This window comes from Podarcis pityusensis, assembly GCF_964106645.2.
Source record: "Podarcis pityusensis genome assembly, chromosome: 6".
In the NCBI taxonomy this organism is placed as follows: Eukaryota; Metazoa; Chordata; class Lepidosauria; order Squamata; family Lacertidae; genus Podarcis; species Podarcis pityusensis.
This window is the reverse complement of record NC_138030.1, coordinates 59,284,166-59,301,699: the sequence shown is the minus strand read 5'-3', so window position 1 is coordinate 59,301,699 and position 17,534 is coordinate 59,284,166. Positions and strand designations below refer to the sequence as shown.

Below are 17,534 nucleotides of genomic sequence, written 5' to 3'. Positions count from 1 at the left end.
CCCAGGTGCCCGAGCAGCTTCCTCCACCGCTGGCTGTCGACTCCTGTTCTTCCACAGCACATCCCTGCCTCTGCCCCCACAGCCTCCCCCAACACTGAGGGCATGGTGGTAATGGGCAGTTTGGAGGAGGCTAAGGTGTCAGGCCAGCGTAGATGAGGAGGCCATGGGCAGGCATGGAGGAGGCTGGGTCTGCCACCTGTGGCGACTGCCTTACCTCACCTCATCAGTTGGTTAGCCCTGGTATGGAAGATGGAAACCACTCTCCCTCTCTTCTTCTTTGCACAACACCTATTTGTTGTTTACTAGAAACTAGGGTGAATCTGTTGCTAAAGCCTTAGCCAAGCTATAGGGTTTTCAACAGCAGACAAGTTTCCCAAGTTCCTCGAGTAGGAAATTGTTCATTTTTATTGTTGTTGGGTTTTGGGGTGTGTGTTTTTGCTTTTAAACCTGTGCAAAGTGCCATGTGTCTTCATGGTAGTATCTACCCACATTCATGCATATATACTGTATAAGGATTGTTCTAATATTCTAACATTACAGGAGAGCTGACATAGTGAAAATGTTTATTTAGATTTTTTCAAGGAAAATGAATAGCCTATGTCTTATCTTTATGAATCGAAGTATCAAGTAGGTGGCTTGTTTACAAATATGTCTTTCTTTTCAAATCACTAAGCAATTTGTATGTCAGTAGATGATGTCATGACAGTCACAGTCAAGAGATTCCTTTTCTTTTTTAAAAATGTAGGAGTGACAGGAAAAGAGGCTTCATTATTCCCCCTGCTCTCCACATCCTTCGACGAGACTTTATTATTCTCCCCAATCAATTTGGTACAATGAAAGAAAAGTAAGGAACTCAAATATTGAATTGCAATTCAACAGACGTATTTATAGCTAAATCATAGCCCTGTCAAGTTGCTGTTGGATGGGCACTAATTAATGTTTCTCTTACTTTGTATTCAGTTCTGATCTGTGCAAGGAGCACTAAGGAAAACGTGAACTGATCACAAGGAGTCATTTGTTACTGACAGCATCCATCTTATGTTCACAGATGTTGCTCCACCTGCCCAGGAAGAAGGAAGGGAGGAGCGAGTAATTAGGCAAATCTAAATGGTCACAGGAAGAAGCATCTACAGTAAATGAAGCTAATATTGTTTTCATTTTCCTACAGGCAAAGATGGTGACATGGGATCAAAGAGGGTTAGAATATTATCTGCTGAGGATTTACTTTCCCATAATGTGCAAAAATATGGCTTTTTGAATATAACTTGTAGACTTATAGGTATTAAAGATGATCTGCTTATTCTTCCAATGGAAAACAAAATGGGGGGGGGGGGGACGACGACGACGACAAAGCTCACCCTTCACAAGTGCCAACTGAAAATCTTTGTTCATTCTGAGACAATTAATATTTACAAACATTTTTATTAGAGGAGGGCAATAGAGTAGAATGGGAAGGAGATCATGCATGTAATTGTTCCAGTGGGGACGTTACAGCAAAATATGCCATCAGCAGAAATAGAGATAGGAATCAGCAACAAAACTGCTTTACCTGGCATGCCTCTCTACAGATGGAAATGTGCCGAAGAATAGCACAGGAAACACCATACCCCATATATTTCCTTAGAAGTGTTCCTTTACCCCAAAGGCCTCACCACCAGTTGGAGAAAATGACTGTGTGGTCAACTAGCCTGGGACTTAGAAAGAAATCCTGCATGTTTTCTGAGCACCTGTTATGAAGTTCTGCAAGGTCTCACTAGTCCTTAACTTCCAAGGATTTCAATGCATTACAATTTCTTTAGGACTCTCCCCCCCAACCCCCCCATCTTAATTAGTTAGGCTGAAACATCCTTCATCTTTCCCACTTCCAAGAAAGGTAAATGTTTGTGACAATCCTACTCTCTTAACACGGGGAACAGAGTAACAGTAGGTATGGAATTACCAGGTGGCGAAGCCTGATTTAGCATTCCAGATTTGTGATAGACCTCCAATGACATTTCACAGACCATATTTGTCTTAGGGTTTGAGTCTTATCAGTGCCATTCAGTTTGAGTGACAAGCAACCACATGGAAGCAAGTCCTGTCAAAACTCGTCAAGAGGTGCAGCTCAGTCAGACTAGTCCATCACACATAAAATACTGGAAGTCCTGATGAGCTTGCAGTCATGTTTGATTTAGCATTCCACTGATTTCAATGGGACACAGCCATGAGTAGCTTTTCCTGAATTATGCCTGCACGAGTAGGCTATAAACAAACAACATATTCCAAAGCAACCCAATTAGCCTAAATTGACATCATGACTGAGCAAAGACTTCAGTATGGACTACCCATACCCACTCACCATTCACTGGTGCAAAGCAATCCTAAACCCTTATCTGCACTGTTGTGGGGAGGATAGGATGAATCAGAGATGTCCCTCCTCTGAGTCCCTCTGGGCTCCTCTGCAGTGGGACTAAACACTGGTGAAGGGCCTTGCTGTAGTTGCTGAAAGTGTGATGGAACACACACTACCACTGATGGTGCTCCCACAGGCAATAGCCATCATCAGGGCTGTAAATGGGGCATTACAGGGGAAGGATGGGGGTAGAGGAAGGCTGCCATTGGATCATATGGATCCAAGATTGGTCCATTTACTGGTGTTGGACCTAATTTGAGGCCGTCTACTACATCAGCATGCAGCTGATGCAGCCAGAAAGGGAATCAAATGACCACCAACTCTTCTTTCCTGGCTGGCACATGCAGTAGGGCTTCAGATGCAGTGGTGACTCCATTCCATCCCACTGTTCCTAGTCAGGGCTTTGGATGCCTCCCTTAATGCAACAACAATAGGTCTGGCACTGATGGAAGTTCTTACTTTATTATTGTTTTCTGTCAACATCTCCTGTACAAAAATAAGGATATAGAAAGGAAGACACACATGCTGGCAAGCTGATGTGTGAAGTTGTCAGGATTAGAATGTTTAACTGCAATGCCTTTCTGACATGCATGCTCTATCCATGCATTTTTTGGCATTGCAATATGAGTTCTTCCACATGCAAAAATGTTTCCTGCTGGCCAAAGTCTTCCTTCTCACTGCCTATCTTGCTATTGTTTACAAAACTTGCAACATAAGCAGAATGGTTATAAAAAGTGGTTGGATATTTAATGGTTCTTTGTGGTTATTTTTGTGGTAAGTTTTTATAGTATCCTTGCTGGTGAATTTGCTATTTGCTTTTTGTTCCATTTCTCATTGAGCTCGGATCTGGTCAGTAAATGTTTGTGCAGGAATTAATGTATGCCGTGCCACTGAACGGACTGAGCTTATTTAAATGGATTTATTTGTGTACAGTATAGCTAAGGAAGTGGGAGGGAGGCCTGCCTGCTATTAAGAGGACATTCAGATGGAACGCACCCATGCCTGCTAGATCATTTCATTACAAAATGATATTTGCAACCTATAAATCCTTGCCCTTCTGTAAAGTGTAAAGGTGTGTTGGGTAAAATGTCCTGTGGAGACAGCTAACATTCTGGCTCTATACAAATAATTTTAAATAAACCCAAAGTATTTGCATATGTACACTGCAGATTAAAGACAAAACAAAATGGCTACACCTCCTAGTACAATCAATGGGGCAGGCTCAGTGTGTGATTAAATAATGAATAAAATATAATTTCACATGATAATGTTATACTGTAAATAATTCCATTTGTTTACTCTATGTCTGGCATTGAAGTTCACCTCCCTTGGAGGTTTCTCTGACTTTTGATGCTGTTTTGTTTTGCATATGTTTATACCACTTAACATGGCAGTCTACAAGTATATACTGATAATTCTTTGTTTTTGACTAGTGATCACAAAGGGACTTTTGTTATGAGTCCCAAAGCATCACTGGGTTCAGCAGTAGAGTGGCTGGTTGAGATGGAGGAAGAGTTTTTGGGTTATTTAAGTTACAATAGTTTTGCAGGTCTACATTTCTGTGGATGATCAACCAATGTGAAGCACCATTAATAATAAATTTTGCTTTCAGTGCCTGATGATAAATGAAGCATGCTGTAATATGTGACTTAGTAGTGCTGATGGCATTACAAGGTACCCAACTAAAAGGATAGAAATGTGTATCTCATTTTGTCTAAATAAGAATTCTGTAAACAATAAACAACATCACTGGCCCAATTCATCTGAAATATCCATAAGATGGGTTTGTACAGTGGTACCTCGGGTTACATACACTTCAGGTTACAGACTCCGCTAACCCAGAAATAGTACCTCGGGTTAAGAACTTTGCTTCAGGATGAGAACAGAAATCGCATGGCGGTGGCGCAGCAGCAGCAGGAGGCCCCATTAGCTAAAGTGGTGCTTCAGGTTAAGAACAGTTTCAGGTTAAGTACGGACCTCCAGAACGAATTAAGTACTTAACCTGAGGTACCACTGTATTCAGAAAATAAAGGGTACATTCACACTGATCTTTTGTCACTGATCCTTTGCCTACCTACATGCTATACCTTTAAAGCACATTCATAGCACATTTCTCCCCTCCCCCAAGAAGCCTGGGAACTGTAGTTTACTTCTAACAGAGCTACAATTCCCAGCATCTTTAACAAGTTCCTAGGAAACTGTTGTGTGTGCTTGTGTGTGTGTGTGTGTGTGTGCTTTGAATGTGCTTTAAAAGTGTGATGTGTGTACTGAATTGTTTGAACTAATACTAAATGCGCTCTCAATGCTATAGGTTTACCCTTGACCAGGGGTAACTGAGAGTTCCCTTTCTGCTCTAAGATCCAGCAGTTTGTTTACTGCTATGGCCCTTAGGCTGGCTGGAAAATCATTGTGAATGGCTTGGAAGTAGAATGTAACTACTTCTGCTCCCTTGTCAGAAGTAGCTGGGTAGTGTGTCCTTATCGAAAATGGTGTCAGCCACACTGCTTTAATCTAAGCAAGCGAATATGGAACAGTGATCAAGCACTTTCATTCTTTGCCGGGAGACAAATCAAGGAAGACCAGATTTGTTTACTGTAGAAGTGGCAGTGAGGAAAGTGGAGATGTGAAGCATTTTACTGCTGAACTTGGGCATAAGCTACTGACATTTGAAAACATAGGCATGAAAGCACCTTTGCAGATGGGCACCTGAGATGGGGAAGGAAAAGGATGCTGATATGTGAAGTTTATAGACAAAATGCTTGAATGTTCTCTTAACAGCCACCACCTTTTCGCAGAAGCAATGAAATGGGCTTCAGAGGAGAGCAGTATAATACTTGCAGAAAACAGCCAGTATGCATCTCTCACATTTCCTTGTCTAGAAGTGATGCTGACCCTAGCTGCTGGATGAGACAAGACGCCTCTCGCTTATTTCCATTTCAGAGTTGGCCTGCTTTGCAAGGAGTGTAATCAGTTCATCACCGCAGCCATGCACTGCAGCTCTGCTGCCGCTGCAGCATCTCCTCTTGAGGCTTCTCCCCTTTGTCTGCCCAGCTGTTTGTGACATGGGCAGCTCCCAACAGGCTCAGAGAGGCACTGTTAGAGGTTACAGAGGCACAGCAAGATTAGGAGGTTGCTTTGAGCTCCCTCGTGTGTGGTCTTCAGGCCTGCAATATAAACTATCTCATGCACTCACATTTCACACAGCGAGGACTGGGTGGAGCAAACAGCAAGAGAGCTAGGCATAGTGAGGTATCTCTCTCTCATGTACACACCCAGTACTTCAGTGCTTAAAATTTACAGGAAACTAAATCTGATTCAGGAGTCACACTTTGACCATCACCATTCTTCACTTCTCTTGGTATCTTTTTAAAATGGCAGGTGCTGATCTAACAATTAAATAGATGTTCACTCTTCTGTATGAACCAACAGAATGTCAGTGTGTATATGTACACACACTTTAGTAAACTTTACTGTATGATCTTAACTTACAGCAAATTCTTTAGTGCTGGGTAGGTAGACTGCTTTGGTCTTGGGTGGCTCAACAGGTTTAAGAAACAGATTGGAGATAATGGAGGAAACATGTTACTTCCATATGTATATACTGATGGTTTATTTTCTTTCTAAAAAAAGAAGAAGGAAGAGATGGATTGGAAGTCCACCTGACTCTAGCAATAGTTCCATACAGACTTACAGAAATCTTCCAAAAATGTGATAGCATGATATGGTATCTCATGGGCAAAGTCGTCACTGCCCAATCGAACCCAAAGCACCAAAAAGAAACCGAATGGAAAAGACAAAAGACAAGAAGGGCAGCAAAGTATACCTTAATCACATGTAATCAATAAGGCACTTGACAGCTTTATTTATCCTTTGTTCCTTAAGAGCAGAAATCCAGTGTCAGATAACACAGGTCACACTGCAAAAAAAACATCTAAAGCAACATTGCACTAGTTGAAAGGTATGTCTCTTCTACTTTCTGGCCTCCACAACCAGGTGGGGCTTAAAAGAATAAAATAACTCTAGTCTATGCTTAGATAAAGTTAATGTTCTAATTCTAATTAGTGTGACAGAATGCATAGTCATTGGTTAGTAAAAACAAGCTTTTAGGTTCCTTGGGGCTTTACTGTATTTATTTCAAACATTTACATACATGCATCATTTTTTTGTTTCCCACCTTTCCATAGTTAAAACCAGGCATCCCCAACCTGCAGCCCTCCAGATGTTTTTGGCCTACAACTCCCAGGATCCCTAGCTAACAGGACCAGTGGTCAGGAATGATGGGAAATGTATTCCCAAAACACCTGGAGGGCCGAGTTTGCCTATGCCTGGTTAAAACCATGCTCAAGGGAGCCTACAATATTAAGTTACATAATGTTGCACATCACCCAAATTTCTGAACAGTTCAAGACTCGAGGGGTTCCAGGGGCTTCATGTTGCAGGGTTCAGAATGCCACCTCTTTTCCCTCTGATTACTCATCCTCACCCCAACACTAGTCCCCCAGCTCTGAGCCTTCTTCCCCCTGGGGGTTCCCCAGCTGGTGCCTGCCACCTCTGCATCCAGCCAGTCCATGACAGATGGGGTGGGTGGTATGAGGTCAGGGAGCTCTGGGTTGGGGACTGGGGCCCCTGCTCACCCTCATTCTGGTGAGCTCTAGGATGCTTCTGCTATCACTCTGCATTTCCTTATGTGCCACTATCGCTCAAGCTTGTATTGAACATGCAAGGTGTGTGGGAATCTGCTTTAAGTTTATCTACCTTCTGAGCTGTCTTAACAATACCAGCATAACACCAGCGATCATACTGTATCTATCTACACCATTGATTAGACTGTATTTCTTTATTAATAACATAGAAAAAAATATAATAACTTATTCTGTGTTTACTTTTATATGTAGAATACCTCCTTTAACAATGCTCTGCACACACATAGGGCATGGAAATATAAGTTGGATCTAGACTAAGTTTGTTGACCTTAGATCCTACTAAAACCAATGAGACAAATTTATCACAACTTCATTTAAGTCCTATTGATTTCAACTTACTTACTGAGCAATCCTAGCCATGTCTTCTCAAGAGGAAACTCCTATTGAGTTCTATTGGACTTACTCCCAGGTAAGAGGCATTAGGACTGCAGCCTTAATCAGCATCCAACCCATTGCCGTGATCACATAGTCAATATGTACAAATATTTCCATAAGGATTGGTTATGTTTGCCAGCTTATGGCTCCTAAAGGACCATTTGACCTGCAACAATTGGCAGCCCCATTGTCTGGGATGTCAGCACCATCCTTTCTAGAATTCTTAAGAGTAGTGACACCCAAGCCTTTGAAGAACTGTGCATGCACACAAAAGCTCATACCAATAACAAACTTAGTTGGTCTCTAAGGTGCTACTGGAAGGAATTTTTTTATTTTGTTTCGACCCAAGCCTTAAGTTCTCTTCCATACCACACTAACATGGGTCTTTGCAAGTTAAACAGAAAAGAAAAACAATAGCAAATTGTATTTGCAAGATAATTTTTATTTACTGTGTTAAATTTATTTACAGAATTCAACTTCTACTCCTTCTGTTCTTCATCACACTGAATACACATTGAAAAAAGTTCCATTGCCTCTTTTTAATCAAACATTCCACATATTGTATTATTCTTTTATCAGAGTTTCTCCATTTTAACAGCACAATTTGAAGGCCATGGCAAATATGAGATTTCACAGAGATCTGATCAGCATTTTCTACTTGAAAACTACCACGAAATGGAATGCAGGCCCAAAAGCATAGCACAGATATTCCATAGTTTCTTGGTCAGCTATGGCTATTATGGTTAGTCTGCCCTGGGACATGTAATATGCTACTTGAACTGAAGTTATCCAGTTGGCACATTGGTGCCTATTGTGTTGAATGGTCAAAGCTACAGAGCAAAGAAAGGAGAAGTCCACCCTGGTCCCTTTCTCCTATTCAATAATCTATTGGCCTGGCTAAAAATACTGGAACAGGCCTTGGACTTTATGGACAATAGTTGGATTATGACCCCAATTGGGTGCCTCCCTAGAAGACCCCCAGAGCTTCTGTCAAAGTTCCTACCTCCCATTCTATGTCCTGAACCACAGGGTACCTGGCAGCAAGTCCCACTGGAGTCTCATGATCACATAGCAGATGCTACCACACAGTCTGGCAGGCTAACAGGTCCAAAATCTAAAGTCCAGTGAGGCCAGGTTCCTACCTCTGCAGCTGATCCAAGAAGTCAGTCCTGCACACACACATTCCCCAAGAGCACCCTGGAATATTCAAGGCATGGTCCAACCAACATGGGCAGTTGAGCAAACACAGCACCTCAGTTCTGCTGATGCTGGGCTTGATGAGGCATATGACCCTCACCTGTTCTGAGACTGCTCCAGCTGAGGAATCATACCTCTCCTTCCAGAGCTAGCGAGCCCCACCTGGCCAGCTAGTGGGCTGGGCTGTAGTCCCTTGCCAGCCTCAGCCTCCTAGAATGTCCCTCCTGCTGCTCCCTACACCTCAGAGCTTGCTGTGTTTATGGAGACAGGGGCCCCCCTGGCTCTGGTGATCGGTTCTGCTTCTTTAGTTCCTGTGCACTGACTTGCCCCATCCCTCATCCTCCTCCATCAAGTCGTGAGTACTTCCTACACCAATCTCTCCCTCCCCACCCCCAGCTTGCCTCAGTGTATCCCAGGCCTGGCTACACCCCTCACTGGGATTCACTTCTGCCTCCCTATCGTCCTGCCAGTTCATGACATTCTACTTAATATTGTTCTGTATCCTGCTGCTGCCTTCTCTGGATAGATTTCATTGAAAGCCCAGTCTACAATGAATTCTACCTCCAGACTGACTTTCCTATGCTAGGTTTATATGCTCTTTCTTTCTCAGTTCTGCTTTGTCTCTCTTGTGAGTTCTACCTCAGAGGTCCACCTCAATACGAGATCCAATCTTGCTGGAGTTCTGCTTTGTCTCTCTTGTGAGTTCTACCTCAGAGGTCCACCTCAATACGAGATCCAATCTTGCTGGAGTCTCATATTTCATCCCTCTGTGTGCTCTGCTGCCTATGGCCTAGTATTTTTTCCCTTCAAAAGTGTAAGTAGTATAGTCAAATATCTCACTCCATTGACCAAAAACAGACCTATCTTATGGGCTATTTATCTATATATGCTCATAGTAGTTTCTAGGAGATGCCATTTTAATTTCCTATAAAGCTTGCTATCAGCTATAGACTGATAACTGCATTTCTAGAAGTGCTTCTTAGAAGGCACTCTGTTGAAGGTTCCCTCAAGCCTGTAGCTGCCCCAACATCTTCCTCAGCCCCATAGTACACGTTTGTAAAATTCTATTATGAACATCAATGGAGGAGAGAATACTCACCAAAGGAACCCTTTCCTCCATTATCATCACCTGGACTAATGGCAATGCAATAGTGTCAGACCTTTGTTTTGGAGGCAAACTGATAAACTGAAGAGGTCCCACTACAGTGTGTGTGCATGTGGGTGGGGAGTAGGAAAGGTCAGGTTTCATGTGTCCTTGCTATTAAAAGTCACACAAATTGACTTCTGTGCTATGCATCTAGCTTGAGGGAAGGGTGGAACATAGCGGGTGTGATTTTTCCAACAATGCAATGTGTCCAGGTAATCAAGTGAGAGCATGTGTTTGGGATCCAAGGTTTTTGACAGAGCATGGAATTGAGAGTCAGTTGACAAACCCCTACGCCTCCTCTGCACATGCTAAAAGTCTCATGTGATGGAACTGAAGTGTGGGTGGGTTCAGGCACAACTCAAGACCAAGATTCAGCTCAAAAAGGCTTTATTGGAACATCAGGAACAAGAATGGCAAACAGGGGCACTCAGCCCAGTATATATATATACACCTTAAGCAGGCCCAGGGCAACACGCCTGCCTGCCTGTGATAGGTTGCTTTATGCCATGACTAGCGAATCATAACACTGGCCCTATCGCAGCAGGAAATGGCTGCCTGCCAGCTACCAGCAAATGTCAGTAGAGGTTTGAGAATCCTCTCTGTCTTTTGTTATGCAGATGAAGCTCCTTAGCTCCAGGAGGCATCAAGGCCTAGGCCTGCAGTATCATGCATACAGCCTGGCTTCGGCCTACAATGCCCACATACATAACAGGAACATTCCAGTATGACACTTTGATTTATGGTATATGTGTCCGTTGTGCTCAGTTGTTGGCTACTCAAATGAGTAAAGGGTAAAACAACAGGGTCTGCGGAGGGGAGAATGGCTAAGAGGAGCTGTAAGTTTTCCAGTCGTTCTAATACGACAGAAATGAGAGAGAGCAAATGCTAAGGCACAACGGAAAGGAGTTCCTCTCAGAATTGGGTCGAATGTGTGGCTGAAAGTTTGTTTGTATGGGCTCAAAAGGCATTTCCTTTTTCTACAGCAATGTCGTGTCTGAAGAAGGAAGCACTGAGGGAAACACATCCTTCCATTTTGCTGTTATTCTGTTTCTTGTTTCCTATGAGGCAGAGTCCTGAGACTGGCAGTTCATTTTGGGTGTCACGAAAGGGCAAAAAAATGATCAGTTGTTGTGTTTATTATTGTATTGTTATTGCCAAACAGCAGAGAGGAAGTTGCGTGTTGAGTCACAGTAGCCCCCCAATAATTCACACTTCACACATCAATTTTTGTTTAAGGTTTTTGGCATAATTTTGGCCACAACTTTATTCAAATACAAAAATGTGAGTGGTTGCTTAGGCATTGGTTATGACTATCTGTCCTTGCCCTCAGGGACAGAGCTGGCCTTCCGGACACCAGCGGAAGCCAGCGTGGGAAACAAGTATTGGGTGAGAAATAAAGCTGGGCACCAGACCATTACTTCTCACCCTCATGTTCCTGTGGGGCTTGCACGGCCCAAGTCCGACTCCGGGGACAAGGACGAAAGAATGGCAAGCCCCTGGATTTCCTTTAACGGAATTCCCATTCGCATCATTTGGAGGGGTAGGCACTTACCCCTCCAAGCACCAATTTAACCAATGCCTAACCGCCAACCTTACAAGTTGTGACGATTTGCTACGCAGTAGGCAAAAACCAAATGGCACCAGCCAATCAGCCAGATGGCAAAATTCCTACCAGGCCCTCGCACCAAGGCGAACGACCCCATGACAGGCATAGCAAGGTCAAGCAATCCTTCAATACCCCCCTTAAACAAGGGAGGGAGGGCGGGTGATCCGATGCAAAACGGCCAAGAGGCCGTGCCAACGTCTGGCCCCTGTATATATAGACTCTGACCCCTCCTCCGAATTGGCAACAATCAAAACACCCCAGCAACCCAGTTTAACCATTTAAATGGTCGGGATTCAACTAAATTTGCCTAGTCACTGGAGGGTGGCCTGTTCCCAACCGCAACACGTGCTCTCTGCTAGGGAGAACACGCTTTGCGTGTTGAGTCACAGTAGCCCCCCAATAATTCACACTTCACACATCAATTTTTGTTTAAGGTTTTTGGCATAATTTTGGCCACAACTTTATTCAAATACAAAAATGTGAGTGGTTGCTTAGGCATTGGTTATGACTATCTGTCCTTGCCCTCAGGGACAGAGCTGGCCTTCCGGACACCAGCGGAAGCCAGCGTGGGAAACAAGTATTGGGTGAGAAATAAAGCTGGGCACCAGACCATTACTTCTCACCCTCATGTTCCTGTGGGGCTTGCACGGCCCAAGTCCGACTCCGGGGACAAGGACGAAAGAATGGCAAGCCCCTGGATTTCCTTTAACGGAATTCCCATTCGCATCATTTGGAGGGGTAGGCACTTACCCCTCCAAGCACCAATTTAACCAATGCCTAACCGCCATGGAGCCCTCAGCTCACCGCCAAACCACTCACAGCCCCAACCAAGACCTCAGCTTGGTCACCACCGCACCAATCCAAGCCTCATTCCCTGAAGCGGAAAGGTGCATGCCATCAGCTCGGAAAAAGGATGGCCTCTCAAAAAGAATCTCGGGGTGGGAAATTGCATCGCCACCCAGCTCCAAAACTTTTTTGACCACAGCAGAATTGATGCGTTTTCTGGCCCTTTCAGTGGCAGCCGGGCAACGACTGCCCTTCCAAACGCAGCGTTGCAAAAGCTTTGACCAAAATTTTTCGCTGTCGGCACCATTGCACGCAGCGTCTCCAGGTCACCCAAAATTGCAGCACGTAGTGACAAACAGTCCATGGGCACCAGGTCGTTCTCACCAAGCTGCACCACAATAGCAGCTGGCGGCCCCTCCAAGAGCAACTGCCTCCGGATACTTGGCAGGAACTCCGACCAGCGCATCCCACGTCTGGACAGCCAAGACAAGCGAATATGTGGAGGAAAGCCGAAATCTGGACCCAATCCAGATTGCCGTGCTGCGACGCCAGCCCAATGGACGATACTGTGCCCCACAATCCAAACACGGGTCACCGCTAAACCTGATAAATAAGATAAAACAAGCAAAAACTGTAAGACACCAATAATGTTAACGAACATAATCTTTGAATGCATTCGATTTCAACGACCTGTATTTTATTTCCACTGCCTTATTAACATGCTTTCCGGCCTTCTTGGTGGTACGTTTGTCTAGGCATTGGTTCCCGACTAGCTGCACCTGACCTCAGCAGGGCAGCACTGACGACTGGGCCCCACCATATCGTCAGTACCAGCAAACATTGTGGGGGAGCAATGAATCCCAAGGCAATCGCATCCCGCCAGGTGTCGTTCCCCATAGGGGAAAGATGCACCCCATCTGCCCTAAAGAGGGCAATAGCCTTGAAGAAAATTAGGAGGGTGCAATATTACAGAACCACCTAAAGCAAGGACCTATTTTATTTTATTTGTTATTTTATTTACTTTATTTATTTTATTCTATTATCCACCGCCTTATTAACATGCTTTCAGGCCTGCTCGGTGGTAGTTTGTCTAGGCATTGGTTCCCGACTAGCTGCACCTGACCTCAGCAGGGCAGCACTGACGACTGGGCCCCACCATATCGTCAGTTCCAGTAAACAGCATGGGGGAGCAATGAACCAGGATCAGACTCAAGCTCACCCCAAATGCTCCCAGGGACTCTTGCATGGCCTTACCCCTCAAAAGGGGTCGACAAAAGCATGGCGAATCCTTGGATTCCCTTAATGGAACATCTTTGCGCATTGGAGGGGACAGGTGCTCCAACCCCCCCTCCAGACCACCTTGAACCAATGCCTTAAATTATTTTGAGTCCAGGGAGAGCTGCCATCAACTCAATCCAAGCCCTCTTGCATGCAGGAATGCAAACTTATGCTGGAGGAAGACAGCAAACATTCTCGCCCAGCTGTACCACCACCATTGCGGGAGGACCTGCAGAGGTCACACTCAACCGCACCAAAGGAAGGATCTCCTCCCAAAGCATTCCCCATCTGGACATCCAGTATATGTTCACATGGGCAGGAAGACTGAGATGGCGCCCCAGTCCAAACTCGTCAACATGCTTGCCAGCCTAGTGTACAATGCTGTGGCTCAAATGTGCACAGCTGCTCCTATGAAAAAAGGAAATAACAGACAAGCATCAGCACAGACATCATTGTGACACTTCCTGATATAACCCTTGTCAGCGTCAGACTTCCAATGACCCGTATTCACAATCCTGTCTACTGACAGGCCCCCAGTGTGCAGCCTTTGCAGCAGCACCTAATCGTAAGGAATGAGGAGTGTACAGCGGTAAGCAAGCCGCAGGCTGTAATAACTGGTGCACGACGTAAGCACATTGATGCCGGGCTAACAGGAACCCATTTTCATGCACTGGAGCGGGCCAGCCCCCAGGGAATAAAAAGCCAAATATTCTGTTATCCATAACCGGGCAAGGGCCCTCCTCACCTGTGGCGGGAAGCCTGATTGTGGCACTCCTGCCCACTAAGTCTGTTTTAGAGTTACCAACTCTAATGACAAGCTCCAAAGGATAAGGAAAAGTCCTGAAGCAATAAGCCTCCAGACTTTCAGCCCCGTGCTGGCTCCAACAACCATTTCCCCAACCCTCAGTGCGAAAATGCAATGGACTCCTGAAAGGAGTCTCACCTTGATCTTTAACCCGCAGACAAGTTTTAACTTGTTGCAGATACTGCATAGGTAAAAATTGACCGACTTCCTGCCCACTGTCCTATGAGGTTGGAGCCTATTCCAACCTTCCAAGGCCCTGCGCACTGCAAACTTTATACAAGGGTCTCTGAAAAATAAAGCTTCAATGTAACAGACATTGCAGCGGACTGAATTCGGATAGTTATAACCGCATGCCCAATCTGCAGCAGGTGGACCAAATACTGCAGGATCTGCTCAGAGGATGGGGACCAATTCTTCTGAATGGCCGAGAACTGCCAGCTTAAGGCTAAGAAATCCATCCAGGCCTTCCCATAAGAGGTAAAAGCAGAAGGGGAAATGGAAGCTGCCGCTCTCTGAAATTACTAATTGTTGTCAAAATGCCACAGGTCTGGAAAAGTCTGGCAATAGCTGAGTCTGGAGCCCAGGATCTGAAGCGCTTCATCTGAAAATCGAATAGTGTCAGCGTAATTTGGAGAGTAGAAAGCACAATATTAAACCTTAAGTGGCGCAGCTCGAAAGCATGAGCGGAGGGGCAGAGACTGTGCTACAGCATGAGGACTGTTTTGCCAAGACGCTCACCACTACCTGGTTATCAGACCAAAAGCAGATCCGATGGTCACTGAACTCCTCGGGCCACGTGAACTGCTACTACAATGGGGAAAACTCAAGAAAAGTTATGTCACATGATTGCCTCACCACACCAGGCTTGAGGCCATAGCTTTGCACACCAGCAGCCCTTGAAATAAAACCAAAGGGCAAAGATCCAGCAGCACCAGCATGAACCTGAAAATCCCTGAGCGGGTTCAAGGTATCCTGCCATGGCGAACTACTATTGCATACATTCAGGAATTGCTACCATCGCCTGATATCTGCCTTCACCACACTTGGTAGGCATACACAAAGGTAAGGGGACCTCTGTCAGCATCGCCCTTGAGCCAGTGCCACCAACTGGACTCATCCACTTCAGCCCCGACTGGGCTAGGCGAGCTGGGTAGCACTTCCAGAGACCACCTTCTGCACAGGAACAGGTCAAAGTGCTGTGGACTCACAGCTTAGAGTTGTGAGCACCGGATTCACTCCAACAAAAGGACAGTCGTCGCACAGCAGAGTACAGCAGAGTCTAGCAGAGTATATAAACAACTCGGAGAGCAGCTCTGTAGAATATCTTCTTTATTCTATCTACAACTATACAAACTATATACAGAGCTTAATAGGTCTAAGTATAAATAAATGCTGCACTGCACTGAGTGTCTGCAGCTGCCCTTAGCAGCAACCTTATCTCTACACATGATCTCTAACACTCAGTCTCTCTCCCTCTCCGACACTGACTGACTGACTGACTTGGTGCTGGAGCAGAATAAGTAGAGACCAGAACACGCCTCCTCCTCTCTGGAGAATCAGCAGACTCCTCAGGAGATTCTTGGATATGGGAGGGGTGAAATCTAGGCAGCCTGGCCTAGTGGGAAGATTAGTTAAGTGACCCAGCAAGATCGGATCTGGTGAAGCATCACTTGCTACAGAGGAAGTATTACAAATTAACTTCCTTCAAGGCAGACAGCTTCTCCATAGCCAAGTGGTATGTTTTAGCAACGATATCCAACTGGATCCCTAAAAATGGGAATATGGGCAAAAGGTATTGAGCTATTGCTTGCCAGCTTCCAGCCCCTGCTTGGGCAGGGGGCATCTTGTGCTGCCATCATGATATGTAAATTTACAGGGCCGATGCTGGCCAGAACCCCTAAAGAAGTCCCAACCAAGCTGCCGCCAAGCCAGCTTCCTTTTCAGACACACACTCTGTGCAATGCAAAAAACACACTCCGTGCAGTGCACACACTCTCCATGCAATGCAACTACACACTCCGTGCAATGCAAAAAAGCACGCTCTGTGCAATGCAACTACACACTCCGTGCAATGCACACACAAACCCTCCGTGCAATGCAACTACACACCCCGTGCAATGCAAAACACACTCCCTGCAATGCACACACCCTTCGTGCAATGCAACTACACTCCATGCAATGCAACTACACACTCCGTGCACTGCACACCCTCTGTTCAATGCAACTACATATTCCGTGCAATGCACACACACTCCGTGCAATGCAAAAACAAAACAAAACAACACACTCTGTGCAATACAACTACACCCTCCATGCAATGCAGCTACACACTCCCTGCAATGCACACACCCTTCATGCAATGCAACTACACTCCATGCAATGCAACTACACACTCCGTGCACTGCACACCCTCTGTTCAATGCGACAACAAACTCCGTGCAATGCAACTACACACTCCGTGCAATGCACACACACCCTCCATGCAATGCACACACCCTCCGTGCAATGCAACTGCAAATCTCCTAGCAATGCAATGCAATTGCAGCCCGTGCAGCGCCGTGCTCTGCAACGCACGCAAAGGTGCTTTCTCCCAGTTGCATATTGCAAACATGGCGCCCGTTACATCCCTCGCAGTGAGGTAACCACCAAAAGGACTTAAGTGTCCAGGTAGAGCAATGGGGGAGCATGCAGCTGTCCCATACAGGGACCAATCCTGCAACCTAGGCATTACCGGCACTATCCGCTGACCCAGTGAAACCAATGCTTCATGGACCACATGGGGACACTATTGAGGCCGGAAACGCTTCCAGGCCATCGAATTCTAGGGCAAAGCCCTAGGGTCACCTGCTAGGCCAGGCATAAATGTTTCCAGTGAAATAGCAGAGTTGAGGTAGCCCACAGCTTGTCCAGGTATCCCTGCTTGCCCTTTTAGAGGGAAGCACCCCTTCAAGAAACCCAAAGTTCTTTTATCACAAATGGGCCGAACTACCCAGCAACAGAATAGCCCAAAAGGAGCAGTTTGTTTTGTTATAACAATGGTTAAGAGGGGGATATGAACCCTGTCTCCCAGGTCCTAGTCCTACACTTTAGCCACTAAGCCACAATGGCTCATCTCTAAAATGGCAGTCGCCACTATCAGGGCAAAACAAACTTAAAGAAAATAAACTTGTTCAGAAACAGCATAGTTCAAGAGCATATACAGAGTGCTCATAGTCCTTGGAGGCACAGGGAGCCATAAAGCCAAC

The 17,534-nt window shown here is 45.4% G+C and overlaps 1 protein-coding gene across 1 annotated transcript in view; it reads left to right on the top strand.

The window, feature by feature from the left end:
• DAB1 (DAB adaptor protein 1) overlaps positions 1-17,534 on the top strand; it is a 644,236-nt gene that overhangs the window by 57,750 nt on the left and 568,952 nt on the right. The window contains exon 10 of the mRNA XM_081011790.1: positions 746-844. The gene's annotated coding sequence lies outside the window, so the exon portion shown is untranslated. The remainder of the gene's footprint in view (positions 1-745; positions 845-17,534) is intronic.